Source organism: Macaca nemestrina, chromosome 13 (genome assembly GCF_043159975.1).
Source record: "Macaca nemestrina isolate mMacNem1 chromosome 13, mMacNem.hap1, whole genome shotgun sequence".
Taxonomy (NCBI): Eukaryota; Metazoa; Chordata; class Mammalia; order Primates; family Cercopithecidae; genus Macaca; species Macaca nemestrina.
In genome coordinates, this window is record NC_092137.1 from 40602181 (window position 1) to 40615737 (window position 13557).

The 13557-nt window shown below is 37.8% G+C and overlaps 1 long non-coding RNA gene across 15 annotated transcripts in view; it reads left to right on the plus strand.

Moving 5' to 3' along the window:
* The window catches only part of LOC105464896 (uncharacterized), a 64590-nt gene that overhangs the window by 19670 nt on the left and 31363 nt on the right, over positions 1–13557 (plus strand). For 8 of the 15 annotated variants that reach the window (XR_011611642.1, XR_011611640.1, XR_011611635.1 and 5 more), the window contains exons 4-6: positions 4599–4668; positions 6311–8277; positions 9060–11979. This is a non-coding gene — a long non-coding RNA (uncharacterized lncRNA). Of the gene's footprint in view, positions 1–4598; positions 4669–6104; positions 8282–9059; positions 11980–13557 lie in introns of all 15 variants that reach the window. The other 7 variants (XR_011611647.1, XR_011611643.1, XR_011611645.1 and 4 more) reach the window with 7 other exon arrangements.

Consider the following 13557-nt stretch of genomic DNA (forward strand, 5'->3'; position numbering starts at 1 on the left):
TCCTCTTTTCTGTGAGGTCTCCACAGATTGATGGCTACATAACCATAGCCCTAATTTTGCAGGGCTACACAAACACCCTCATCTGTATACTGCTCTTATAGACAACCCCAAAGCAAGGGTACCTGAAAATAGTCAAGAAAGATTCCAGGCATGGAGCTAGGGACAAGGCACAAAATGGCAAATGAAGCATCATTTCGTTTATATATTAACATGAGTGGGTCTAAAATGTAGCTTCTTTGTGTATGTGAGATTGTGATCTCGTCTTCCATGACTGCGTGCCATGATTCTAACAACATGTATCATCCTCCAATACCTGCATTCATTTTTAGGAAAACAAGTTTTATTTTATCCCAGTGGCATACTAGCTGGTGAAACTCTGAAGTCATTTTCTTCTACTCTATGATTAAGCACTGAGGTGTCTGGAAGGAAGTGGAACCCTTCAACTTTGCTGGTATTCTTAGATGGAAGCTTTACACATTTAAAACACTAAGCTTCTCAGTCCACTGACTGGTGCTACTTGGATCACCAGTCCTTGGTGAGATCCAGTCCTATATCCTAACACTGGGCATTATGTTTTTTTCTGCATCCTATCCTATTTAGATTGGGCATCCTTTAAACTGGGATCTTGCTATGTTCCCTGTTACTTGTTATTCTTCAACTCTCTGTTGTGGAGGAGCAGACAATTATGCCTCTTATTATTATTTTAATTCTGTAATAAGCCCAGTGGTATAAATATATTCTCCAACTCTGTGGCTTGCTTTTTCACTCTATTGATGATGTCACTGATTTTTTCCCTAGTGCTTTGAATAGCATCTGTAAATCTTGTGGGTCTCATTTTAGATGTAAAGTTCTCAGAAGAACCTTTTTAGATTATTTAGGATTGTGTCAATGAAGCATTTTAAGCAAAGGCACAATATGAGATTTACATTTTTAGAGGATCATTCATGCTGTTGTCTTAATGATAGATATAGGAGAAAAGTTAGCATTCTATTGAACAATTCTGAAGATATCTTGGTTGATTATGGCTTAAGATCATGGCAGCAGAGGTAAAAAGAAGTCCTTAGATCCTAGATATATTTAATGAAGAAATTTGAGAGTTGATGAATTAAATGTAAGAGATTGAGAGAGGGTGGTTATATGCTTACCCCATAGATTTCTAGTTTCAGTAAGTATTTGGATAGATAATACAATACAATCACATGTATGACTAGGACTGAGTACACAATAGGATCTTGGCTCACTGCAACCTCTGCCTCCTGGGTTCAAGCAATTCTCCTGGCTCAGCCTCCAGAGGAGCTGGGATTACAGGGCATGTGCCACCATGCCCAGCTAATTTTTTTTTTGTATTTTTAGTAGAGATGGGGTTTCACCATGTTGGAGAGGCTGGTCTTGAACTCCTGACTTTGTGATCCACCCACCTTGGCCTCCCAAAGTGCTGGGATTATAGGCATAAATCACTGAGCCCAGTCAACAGTAGGTTTTTAATATAATATTTATTTGAATAAGTGAGTGAATAGATGGATGAATAAACCATTTCTGATGAGAAGAATAAATGAAGATTTCATGGGGTAATTTCATTGTTTTGAATAAGATTTCTAGGTCTTGAAGCAGGGGTAGGATTTAGACAGGTATGGATCCAGTAACAAATACAAATGCCCTGAATTCTTGAGTGAATGAATGGTAAAAGGGAATGCAGAGGGGCCGGGCGCAGTGGCTCACTCCTGTAATCCCAGCACTGTGAGGCCGAGGTGGGCGGATCACAAGGTCAGATTGAGATTATCCTAGTTAACATGGTGAAACCCCGTCTCTACTGAAAATACAAAATATTAGCCAGGCATGGTGGCGGGAGCCTGTAGTCCCAGCTCTTTGGGAGGCGAGGCAGGAGAATGGTGTGAACCTAGGAGGTGGAGCTCGCAGTAAGCTGAGATCACGCCACTGCGCTCGAGCCTGGGTGACAGAGCGAGACTCCGTCTTAGCCTAAAATTTCCTTAAGCTGATAAGGAACTTCAGCAAAGTCTCAGGATACAAAATCAATGTGCAAAAATCCCAAGCATTCTTATACACTAATAACAGACAAACAGAGAGCCAAATCAGGAATGAACTCCCATTCATAATTGCTTCAAAGAGAATAAAATACTTAGGAATCCAACTCACAAGGGATGTAAAGGATCTCTTCAAGGAGAACTACAAACCACTGCTCAATGAAATAAAAGAGGACACAAACAAATGGAAGAACATACCATGCTCATGGATAGGAAGAATCAATATTGTGAAAATGGCCATACTGCTCAAGCTAATTTATAGATTCAATGTCATCCCCATTAAGCTACCAATGACTTTCTTCACAGAATTGGAGAAACTACTTTAAAGTTCATATGGAACCAAAAAAGGAGCCCACACTGCCAACACAATCCAAAGTCTAAAGAACAAAGCTGGAGGCATCATGCTACCTGACTTCAAGCTATACTACAAGGCTACAGTAACCAAAACAGCATGGTACTGGTACCAAAACAGAGATATAGACCAATGGAACAGAACAGAGCCCTCAGAAATAATACCACACATCTACAATCATCTGATAGTTGACAAACCTGACAAAAACAAGAAATGGGGAAAGGATTCCCTGTTTAATAAACGGTGCTGGGAAAACTGGCTAGCCAGAGGTAGAAAGCTGAAACTGGATCCCTTCCTTACACCTTATACAAAAATTAATTCAAGATGGATTTGAGACTTAAATGTTAGACCTAAAACCATAAAAACCCTAGAAGAAAACCTAGGCAATACCATTCAGGACATAGGCATGGGCATTTAGACTTGATGTCTAAAACACCAAAAACAATGGCAACAAAAGTCAAAATTGACAAATGAGATCTAATTAAACTAAAGGGCTTCTGCACAGCAAAAGAAACTACCATCAGAGTGAACAGGCAACCTACAGAATGGGATAAAATTTTTGCAATCTACTCATCTGACAAGGTTAATATCCAGAACCTACAAAGAACTCAAACAAGTTTATAAGAAAAAACAAACAACACCTCAAAAGGTGGGCAAAGGATATGAACAGACACTTCTCAAAAGAAGACATTTATGCAGCCAACAGACACATGAAAAAATGCTCATCATCACTGACCATCAGATAAATGCAAATCAAAACCACAATGAGATACCATCTCACACCAGTTAGAATGGCGATCATTAAAAAGTCAGGAAACAACAGGTGCTGGAGAGGATGTGGAGAAACAGAAACATTTTTACACTGTTGGTGGGACTGTAAACTAGTTCAACCATTGTGGAAGACAGTACGGAGATTCCTCGAGGATCTAGAACTAGAAATACCATTTGACCGAGCGATCTCATTACTAGGTATATACCCAAAGGATTGTAAATCATGCTGCTATAAAGACACATGCACATGTATGTTTATTGCGGCACTATTCACAATAGCAAAGACTTGGAACCAACCCAAATGTCCATCAGTGACAGACTGGATTAAGAAAATGTGGCACATATACACCATGGAATACCATGCAGCCATAAAAAGGGCTGAGTTCATGTCCTTTGTAGGGACATGGATGCAGCTGGAAACCATCATTCTCAGCAAACTATCACAAGAACAGAAAACCAAATACCACATGTTCTCACTCATAGGTGGGAATTGAACAATGAGAACACTCAGACACAGGAAGGGGAACATCACACACTGGGGCCTGTTGTGGGGTGGGGAGAAGGGGGAGATTTAGCATTAGGAGATATACCTAATGTAAACAATGAGTTAATGGGTACAGCACACCAACATGGCACATGTATACATATGTAACAAACCTGCACATTGTGCACATGTACTCTAGAACATAAAGTATTATAATAATAATAAAAGACATGTCAACTAAAAAAAAAAGGGGGAATACAGAAATTCCATGTGGACAGAAGAGTTTGAGTAATAGCCACGAAGCAACATGGTACAGAATCTGTTTGGCAATTGTGAAGAGTTTACTTTGGCTGAAGCCTGGGGTAATGGAAGGGAGTGGTATAAAACCAAAGTGCCCAGGTAGCAAGCTCAGCACTTTGACTTTCGGTGTGTTAAATGAAGGGGTTGTGACATTATCAAGATTGCTGTTTTCTATAAGATTTAATTTTCCTGGTTGATGAGATCTGATGATGATAGAATACTGGAGTAATCATAAAGTCACATGTTAGCAGAGACAAGTAGTCTGTTGAGTTCTCACTTGGCACTCTCTGGAAGAAAATACCTAACAGTTTTGTTTTTCCTAAAGGGACATCTTACTTTCCAAGTTAGCTACTCAATCTAATATGAAACATACTAGACAAGAAGGAAGAGAAAGAGAGATATAGTGGTGTGTAATCGCTGGTCAGAATGAAGTGCTCAGGTTTCAGATAGTCATGCTTATACGATCACTTGCATTTTAAATTCTGCCCAAAGCATTGGAAACTGGAATCATTGTAGTTACCATAAGAGATAGCATCCAGGAGTCTCTTAAATAATTCTAATAGCCTTAAATAACAGGAACATTTAATTCATGTATTGTTGGTATTGTTAAAACATTTGATAATATGCATTATGTATTTTTGTATTTCAGATTAAATGATCAAGTCATTATTGTGGATTTAGATCTAAGTGACCTGGCAGAAACCATGGAGATGATCTTGGTAAACTCACCTGAGTTTTAAATTTCCTCACAGAGTTTAATTTTGCCCTTTTGTGTCATGGTAAATGAGAGGCTCTCTTGCCTCCACTTTGTTCCAAACTCATGTCCCATGATCTGCAAGAAATATTTTCTCTTTATTTGCAAGGATATTGCTCAAGCTTCTATTTATGAGCCCCTGAACAATAGAATAGACAGCCCTACTGAGACTCTTTTGCCTTTGTGTGGTACAAAGGGACCTCCCTCTAGGAGAAGACAAAAAGAATTTAAGTCTATAACTCATTTAAAAAAATCAAAACAAAGCAAACAAAACAGAAAAACCCCAGCGTTCAATTATTTCTGCTCTCTATTGGAACTGGAGATCCTCCCTTTTAACTGAATTACCATATTCCTGAGCTCAGGAACTGCAGCTATTGTGAAATTTATAATCTGTTTATAGTACCCAACATAGTATTCTTATTCTTAAATAAGTTCCTAAATATTTGTGAAATGATATTTCCCTTAATTCATTCATATTGTGCAGTTAATGAGATTATTTGTCATTGGATATTGACTATAAAAATCAGTGCTGAAAGCCTTTACTAATTATTTATACTAATGTATCATTTAATGTTTATTCTAGCTTCCTATGCAGACAGCCTAGTTAGGTCTGATTGTGTCCATGGGCCTATCTCTATAGAACAGGCAGAGACATTCATGCTAAATAAAATACAATGAAGAAAAGTAATTTTTTTGCATGTTAGTTCTTTGTTTTGCATTTTGTTTCATTGAGTTGTAATGGAAAGAGCTTGAAGAGATGAGCTAAAAAAAGGTAGGCAATTTAAAGATATTTTGATTGGAACTGTTGGGCAAGTGAGTGGAGAGAAAATGTTGGAACACCTGAGCATTCTCTCTCAGTGGCCTAGTTGAATTCCAGGGAACATTTTGTTCTGAGGGTGATTTAAAGACACTGATAAATAAGGAGACATCCTGTTAAGTTAGTTAAAGTTAGACTGAATAAGAGAGGTTAGTTTGGTACTAATTTGGGATAGTTGGGTAGTGATGGTGAGCTCGATAAGGCAGGGTAGCTCTCAGTACTCACTCAGCCATTGGTACCAAAGGAAAATCAAAGGCTGCAAAAATGCCATGTTATTAAACATGTTTTAGGAGCTAAGCAGGTCTGGAGACTCATCACAGCCACCTGAGCCCATAAAGTATTAAACATGACATCTATGCTATTTATCAACACAGGAAAAAGTACAAATGGTTTCTTTAAAAAATGCACAGACATTACATGGAGACATATATTTTTCAAAACCAGTGCTTATCTTGAGATAGTTTAGAACTGTCAACAAACTACTTTAATGAGGCTGCTTTCTGAGGGAAAACAAGCTCAGTAAATCACTCTGTTTTTCTTTGTTTTTTTCATCCCGCATGTAAAATTTTAACCACATTTGACAGAGGAAGTGAATCTCTGGGCCAAAATACTCGACAATTTTCTTATCCACAGATAGAGGTAAATGGCAACTATAGCTCATCAGTGACAGCATTAGTCATTGTGATTTGTTTTTAACTTGTTACAGAGTGAAATAACACTGGTAAGTTCTGGAAGGTGTTTCATAGTGTTCCAAAATGTGTCATCCCTGTGCATATGCATTTGTTTCAAGGATGTAAAGAGGAAAAACTCAAAGCAATGTGTGTTCTGATCAAGAAATGACTGGAAAAGGCAGCTACCTGATATGGAACAGTCAAGAACTGAAGGTTTATTTGGAATGAGAGGTGTTGTCCAACTGCGAGACTGAGTGATTTAAGCTGAGAATAAATGGGAACATAATCAATAGTCACTCTAGGTAGGCAGTTACTGACAGCCGTCTTGAAAGTTTCATCTCTCTTCTCTTTTTGCGGCCATGTTTACACTGCATCCACAGATTGTGATATTGTTTATGAGGGACAGAAAAGGTCCTTCCATTTATTCTTGTTCTTAATGAAAACTTCTGCGTTGTTATGCTTTGAAATTACAATGATAAAGTGGCTCTTTGAGAATAAAAGATTCAATATATTACAATTGAGAATAAAATATTTAATATATTACAAAGCCAGCTTGTATGTTGGACAGGTAAGCATGCCTCCTGGTTAAGTATTCTTTATTACATGTTTCCTCTATGGTCAGTCATCAATGTTTATATTAGTTGTTTTCTCTTTTCCGTAGTTTTATGGTTATGGGTTAAGTCGTCGTATTCTTCCTGGTTTCTACCAATGTAGTTATTTTATTGATATAGACATTAGGAACTACTCAATAAATATGTGTTGCAGGACAAACTATAATTGCAATGTGTCATATTTGGATAATACTTTACAGTTTGCAAAGCACTTTAGCATACTTTATTTAGTTAAACCACACTGCCACACAAATGAACTGTCCAAAATGTATGCATTTTAAGCCTCCCTATTTTATAGTCATACCTCATATGTCACACACAAATATCATAGACATAGAAAGATAGACAGACACATAACTACATAAGCAGTATTCCCTAAACTCATATTTTGTGCTTCATTTAGGATTTCTTACCAGTATAATTTTCATTTGGAAAACCTTCCCTCCTCTTTATATTACAAAAAAGACAATCTGATGATTCAGAAATAGTTTGTTTTTCTTTTTCTGTTTTGGTTCCTGTAACTAAGTAAGACACTGATGAGGCCCATCACAACATGGAGTACAACTGTAAATAAGATGAAGTTCTTGGCTTCTGGGAGATTAAAATCCACTTATTTTCTTCACCCAATCCTCCCCAACTAGCAGTCTCATTAGAGAATGCCATTTTTAAGCACTTATTTTAGAACCTTGGGAGGCAAGCTGGAGACTGGGAAGCCTTTACACTTGTTGAAACTCTTCTATGCTTAGATGTAAGGCTCTTTTTCATGTAGTTGCTTTTATAATACAAAAAGCGAGGCCAATTATTCAGAGCATAATCAGCGGGTCCAGGGTATTGAAACACTCCTCTTAACAACAATGTCAAGTTACTTTATTTGTTCATGAAGCACTTAAAAAATTAGAAAGAACAGCAGGTCTTCAAGATAGAACAGAGAAAGAGTTGGCCTCGAGTGTTTTATTACCAAAAGAGGGTGTTAACATGCATAGAAATGTCAAATCTCTACTTAAAAAAAAAAAAAATCAATGAATGACATATCCAGTTGCAGCTCACTCAACCCTGATTTAACAATCATTTGAGATCTTACAAGGGAATGATTCTGAAGAATAAAATGTATTTCAGTTTCACCCGCTGAGTATTAATGCATTTGAAACATTGGAGGGAAGACGTCAAAAGAAAATAGAATATCTGTACTACCACCTACATTCTCTCAAACATAAAAATATAATGTAGTTGTATGAAAGTAAGTTCTGTAGAACACTACTTTTATTAAAATGTGTATAATCCTGTAGGCTTGAAAAGTGCAGATATTGCCATAAGATAAACTGATAATATCACTGCTTAGTATTCATACAGCATTTTTCTTTTCAGAACCCGGAAGCAATTTATGGATCTAACTCAGTCTTCATGTGTAGATATTTGGCATCTTAGTCAGTGTGCTTTAACAAGTCAAGAAATCTGGAAAGTGACCAGGTCTCACCGTAGGTGAAGTTTTTAGCAATTTGACTAACTTCAGTTTCTTATTGTGAGCCTGAAAAATAACAGGGGAATGGTCCCCAAACCTAGGGAAATGAGGCACCTGGGCAGTGTCTCCATGAAGTGTTGCTACATGTGTCTAGGACACCATTAAAATCCCCAGCTCTGACATTCCTATACTCCATTGAATGCTCTCTGTAACAAATTAAAAGGGATGACTTTAATTGAATCACTTCATTGAAGGGTCCAGTGACTTTTACTCAGAAATGGCAGAGGGTTTGTTCCAAAATGACATCTGGTGAAGAGACTGCGTAAGACTCTCTGGCATTATATTAATATTTTATTTAATAATATTCTATTGAAGCATTTATATTTCACATTAAGGTTTTTGTTTTAGGGATGAGATAATGTACTAAAGTACAATGGAGTTCTTATGATATTAGGCTTTATGCAAGATAAAGCACATTGTTGCCACAGGGATCAGTAAATAGTCCTGGTCTGTGACACTAGTTCCCACTGCTAAGACATGGGTGGGAGAAGGTGGTTCCCACAGACTGTTTTCTTTAGATAAAAATACAGTGCAGTTTCTATTTAAGGGCATTTTAAAAAAATTCTCAGTCATTTGACCCAAAAGGAACATACCCTATCATTTTCTGAACAATTGAGCAGTGAGCCCGCTTCTAATATTCTGAGATTATATTTGTATGCAGTATTAATTATGCTCATGCTCTGTCATGTCAATGGTGGTGTTGCAACTGCAGTTATTTTTTTTTTTCTTTTGAGACAGGGTTTTCTCTGTTGCCCAGGATGGAGTGCAGTGGCAAGATCACAGCAGCCTCAACCTGCAAGTGATTCTCTCACCTCAATCTCCCAGTAGCTGGGGCTACAGACACATGCCACCATGCCTGGTTAATTAAAAAAAAAAAAATGTAAAGACAGCATCTCACTAGGTTGCCCAGGCTTGCAGCTTTTTAAAAAAATTGTGTTTTTTTCACATGGTCTTAAGAAAGAAATTGCTTGTGAAGATTCATGCATGACAGACTCAAATTACTTTTTAACAACATACAATATATACTTAATACATTGAAGGTAACTTTAAAAAAGTTGTTTTGGTTTGCGAAGCATTACTCCAAGTGATGGTTATGAACTTGAATTCTATGAATACTGCTTTTATCATCTCTAGTAAGGAAATTCAAAGCATTACATTTCTCCTAGTGCTCATTATTAAATAATACGTCAACATAAATATAATTGGCCCTTACATTTGTAGGATGCTGTATAGTTTCCAAAGTGATTTTACCACCAATAATTTTGCCTGACTTACTTCACAAACCTGTGAAATAGGCAGGTCTAGTAATTATTTACTAGTCTCCATGTGTATGAGGAGATTAAGGATCAAAAAGGCTAAAATGCCTGCTTAAAGCCAAATAGATAATAAGTATATAATTGAGTACTAGGCCCCACAATGAAAATACTCTCTCTACTATGGTATTAGGAAAATGGCATACTACTCATGCAATTACTCTTATAAACTCTATCATTGTATCATAAAGGCTTTTGGATTTAATTCTATGACGATACCAAAGCATCATCAAAATTACTGTCTGAAATTTCTGTTGAACTAAATAGCAGTTAAGTAAAATAATCCATTGACTAGGGTTGATTATCGTCATAATCCAGTAAATGGTATTCATTTTAATAAGATTTCATACACATCAAAAAGAATTAATTTTGAGTTCATTTTAAATTCTGGCCAAAGCAAGTTTTATTTTTCCACTTAAAAGCTAAGTTTGCTGCTTCTATTTTTCCTCCAATCACCTCTTGTAGCTTGCCAGCCTTAGTAAGTTTATCATTGCACTCTACCTGCCTTTTTGCATTACTTTGATGAATGTAAAGGTAGCATATCCAGGTTTTTTTCAAGTATTATTATTACTCCTCATGCTGCCTTCTTTTAAGGAGTGTGTGTGTGTGTGTATAGTGTGTGTATATATATAGTACGTACGTGTGTGTGTGTGTGTGTGTGTGTGTGTATATATATATATAAAAAATAAATCAGAGATATGGTGTTGTCCTCTTGCCTAGGCTGGAGTGCGGTGATGTGATCATAGCGCACTGCAGCCTTGAAATCCTGGGCCCAAGGCCGGGCGCGGTGGCTCAAGCCTGTAATCCCAGCACTTTGGGAGGCCGAGACGGGCGGATCACAAGGTCAGGAGATCGAGACCATCCTGGCTAACATGGTGAAACCCCGTCTCTACTAAAAATACAAAAAACTAGCCGGGCGACGTGGCGGGCGCCTGTAGTCCCAGCTACTCCGGAGGCTGAGGCAGGAGAATGGCGTGAACCCGGGAGGCGGAGCTTGCAGTGAGCTGAGACCCGGCCACTGCACTCCAGCCTGGGCGACAGAGCGAGACTCCGTCTCAAAAAAAAAAAAAAAAAAAAGAAATCCTGGGCCCAAACGATTCTCCCACCTCAGCCTCTTGAGTAACTAGGACCACAGGCATGTGCCACCATGCCCAGCTAATTTTTAATTTTTTTGTAGAGATGGGGTCTCACTATGTTGTCCAGGCTTGTTTCAAAGTCCTGGCTTAAAAGTGATCCCCTCTCTTGGCTTCCCAAAGTGTTGGGATTACAAGAGTGAGTCACCATGACTGGCTGGTATACTCTCTGTATAGAATACTCATTGGACTGTTTCCAATTTTATATAAGTATAATTTATTAAGGAATCAGTTCTAAATACAAGCATGTTGATCAACTCTGCTTCAGGAGTTCTAAAGCACATGTTTTCCCTTTCTTAAATACCATACTTCATCATGCAGGGTCTTTCCTCTTTTAATATCATTGATAAAAGCTGTCACTTGACTTAAAAAGAAGCTCGTTTTTCTCACTGTCCTCCTGTGAGAAACTTCTGTCTGGTACCACTATTCACATCTCTAGAGTTAAACGTTCCGTGTCTCTACTCAGCTTCTTTATTTTCTTACCCTTTATTCCTATAAACCACCCTATGACTTTCCACAATTTTTATTTTCTGCTTAGAGTCTGCTTCTCATGCTGCAGCCAAAGAACACTGCTTGCTACAGAAGAATAATAAATAAATAAATAAATAAATAAATAAATAAATAAGTGTTATAATTGGTTGGTACTGTTAACTCATTTGACTCATGCCTTAAAATAACCAAACATTTTTAACATTTTTGTCATCAAGCATTGTTTATTACAACATTATTATATTTTCTTCAAATTGCCGCACATTGTTTACTGAGATATACATTTTGCTTGATTCCACATATTTTTCCTGGGTTGTGTTTATCCCCCCTTTTTCTGGCCAAATGAATTACATGCATTTAAAAAGCTTCCTATGATCTATATTTGTACCAGTGGTTCGCAAACCACATCAGACTCACCTAGGTTTGGGACTCACTCATTTAAATAACACATCACTCACCGCCAAGCTTATTTATGACAGAAAGTGAAGTGCTGGTTGCCTAGGTAATTTCTCTAGATCAAAGACAAAAGTCATTTAGCCTTTTCTCCAGTCTAGAAATCTGTTTGCTCTGCTAATTGAACTACCCTAATAAAATCAATAATGTCCCTTATCTTCAGTGAGGTAGGAAAGAAATCCATTCCGAAGTGGCAGAGAAGCTGCTTTTTCCTCCTGCATGCTGCCTGCTAGTGTGGATCTTGGCATAACAGACACTACTTGACAAAAGGTAAGTGTACCAAAGTAAAAACCATACTCTTGGTGAGTTCATTCATTCCTAATAAAGACTTAGGTCTCTTTTCCTGCAACTGTTGTCACTAAGTGAGTGTGAAGAGGTGCCTTCTTATTTTTGGACATCATGGGAGGTGGGATTAGTGAGCAAGAGGTGAGAATGGGTGACTATCACCACTCTTGTCGCTAAGGGCTAGATTGGTTCATCTCTGCCTCTTCTGTGCATGTAAATAAACGCAGTTCCCTGGGAGCCTATGTTAGGTTCAGGGCCAAAAAATTAACATACCACAACTATATATACTCTTTATTAATTTTATTTATATATATGTGTGTGTGTATATATATATCCTTTTTTATTTCTTAACATGTTAAAGGAAAGAGGATGAGAACTTATGGGAAAATAATTAAGTTGAAATGTCCTTATTTTATCTAATTCAGCCTGCTCCTATTCCTCTGTTCCCTTATCAGTAATTATTGTAACCACTTACACAATCACTCAGGTTTGGAACCAACCTATTCAACTGGTCTCTGGGCCTTCTGCCTGGAGGTCTTCCTTGCTCCCTTTCACATTGCATCCAATGTGGTCTTTACTAAGCTTGCATCTGATTTTATCTTTCCTCTGGTTTAAATCATTCAGCCGCTTCCCACAGATTCATGGTTATGGTCAGATTCCTGAGCAAAGTATGCAAACCCCTTCAAGATCTGGCATTGCCTGCTTCTCGGGGTTTATCTTCCATCCCTGTGCCATAAGCACCTTCCTCTCCACTCATATCAAAATGTTTGCCTCTTCCAGAACTTGTTGGAGTCTTTAATGTTCTAATACTATCATACATTTCTGAAAGAAGCATTCTGAAAGAAGAAAGGGTGCAACATTCCTTAAATATATTTAACTTTGGAACATTTTACAGTAGATGTTGTATGAGAAACACACTTAGGTAAATGGCACTTAACATATTATGGTATATATTGTAATGTATATCATGCCATTAAGCATCTTTCATTATTTATTTTATTTATTTTAATTTATTTTTTGAGATGGGATCTTACTCTCTCACCCAGGTTGGAGTGCCATGGTACAATCTTGGCCCACTGCAGCCTCTGCCTCCTGGGTTCAAGCAATTCTCCTACCTCAGCCTCCTGCGTAGCTGGGATTACAGAGGCCCACCACTACGCCTGGCTAATTTTTGCATTTTTAGTAGAAACAGTGTTTCAACATGTTGGCCAGGGAACTCTTGACCTCAGGTGTTTAACCCAGTATTTCCCAAATTTTTTTGACTACATTTCTTTTTCTTCATGGAATACTTATTAAAATCTTGCAAAACTAGAGTTCACATAACATAAAGAAAATCTTGTTGGCTAGGCATGGTGGCTGATGCTTGTAATTTGAGCACTTTGGGAGGCTGAGGTGGGAGTATGGCTTGAGACCAGGAGTTCAAAAGCAGCCTAGGCAACATAGCAAGATCCCACCTAGATATATATTTTTTAAATTAGTGGGGCATGGTGGTGTGCACCTGTAGCCCCCGCTGCTCAGAAGACTGAGGTGGGAGGATCGGAAGGCTGAGGTGGGAGGATCGCT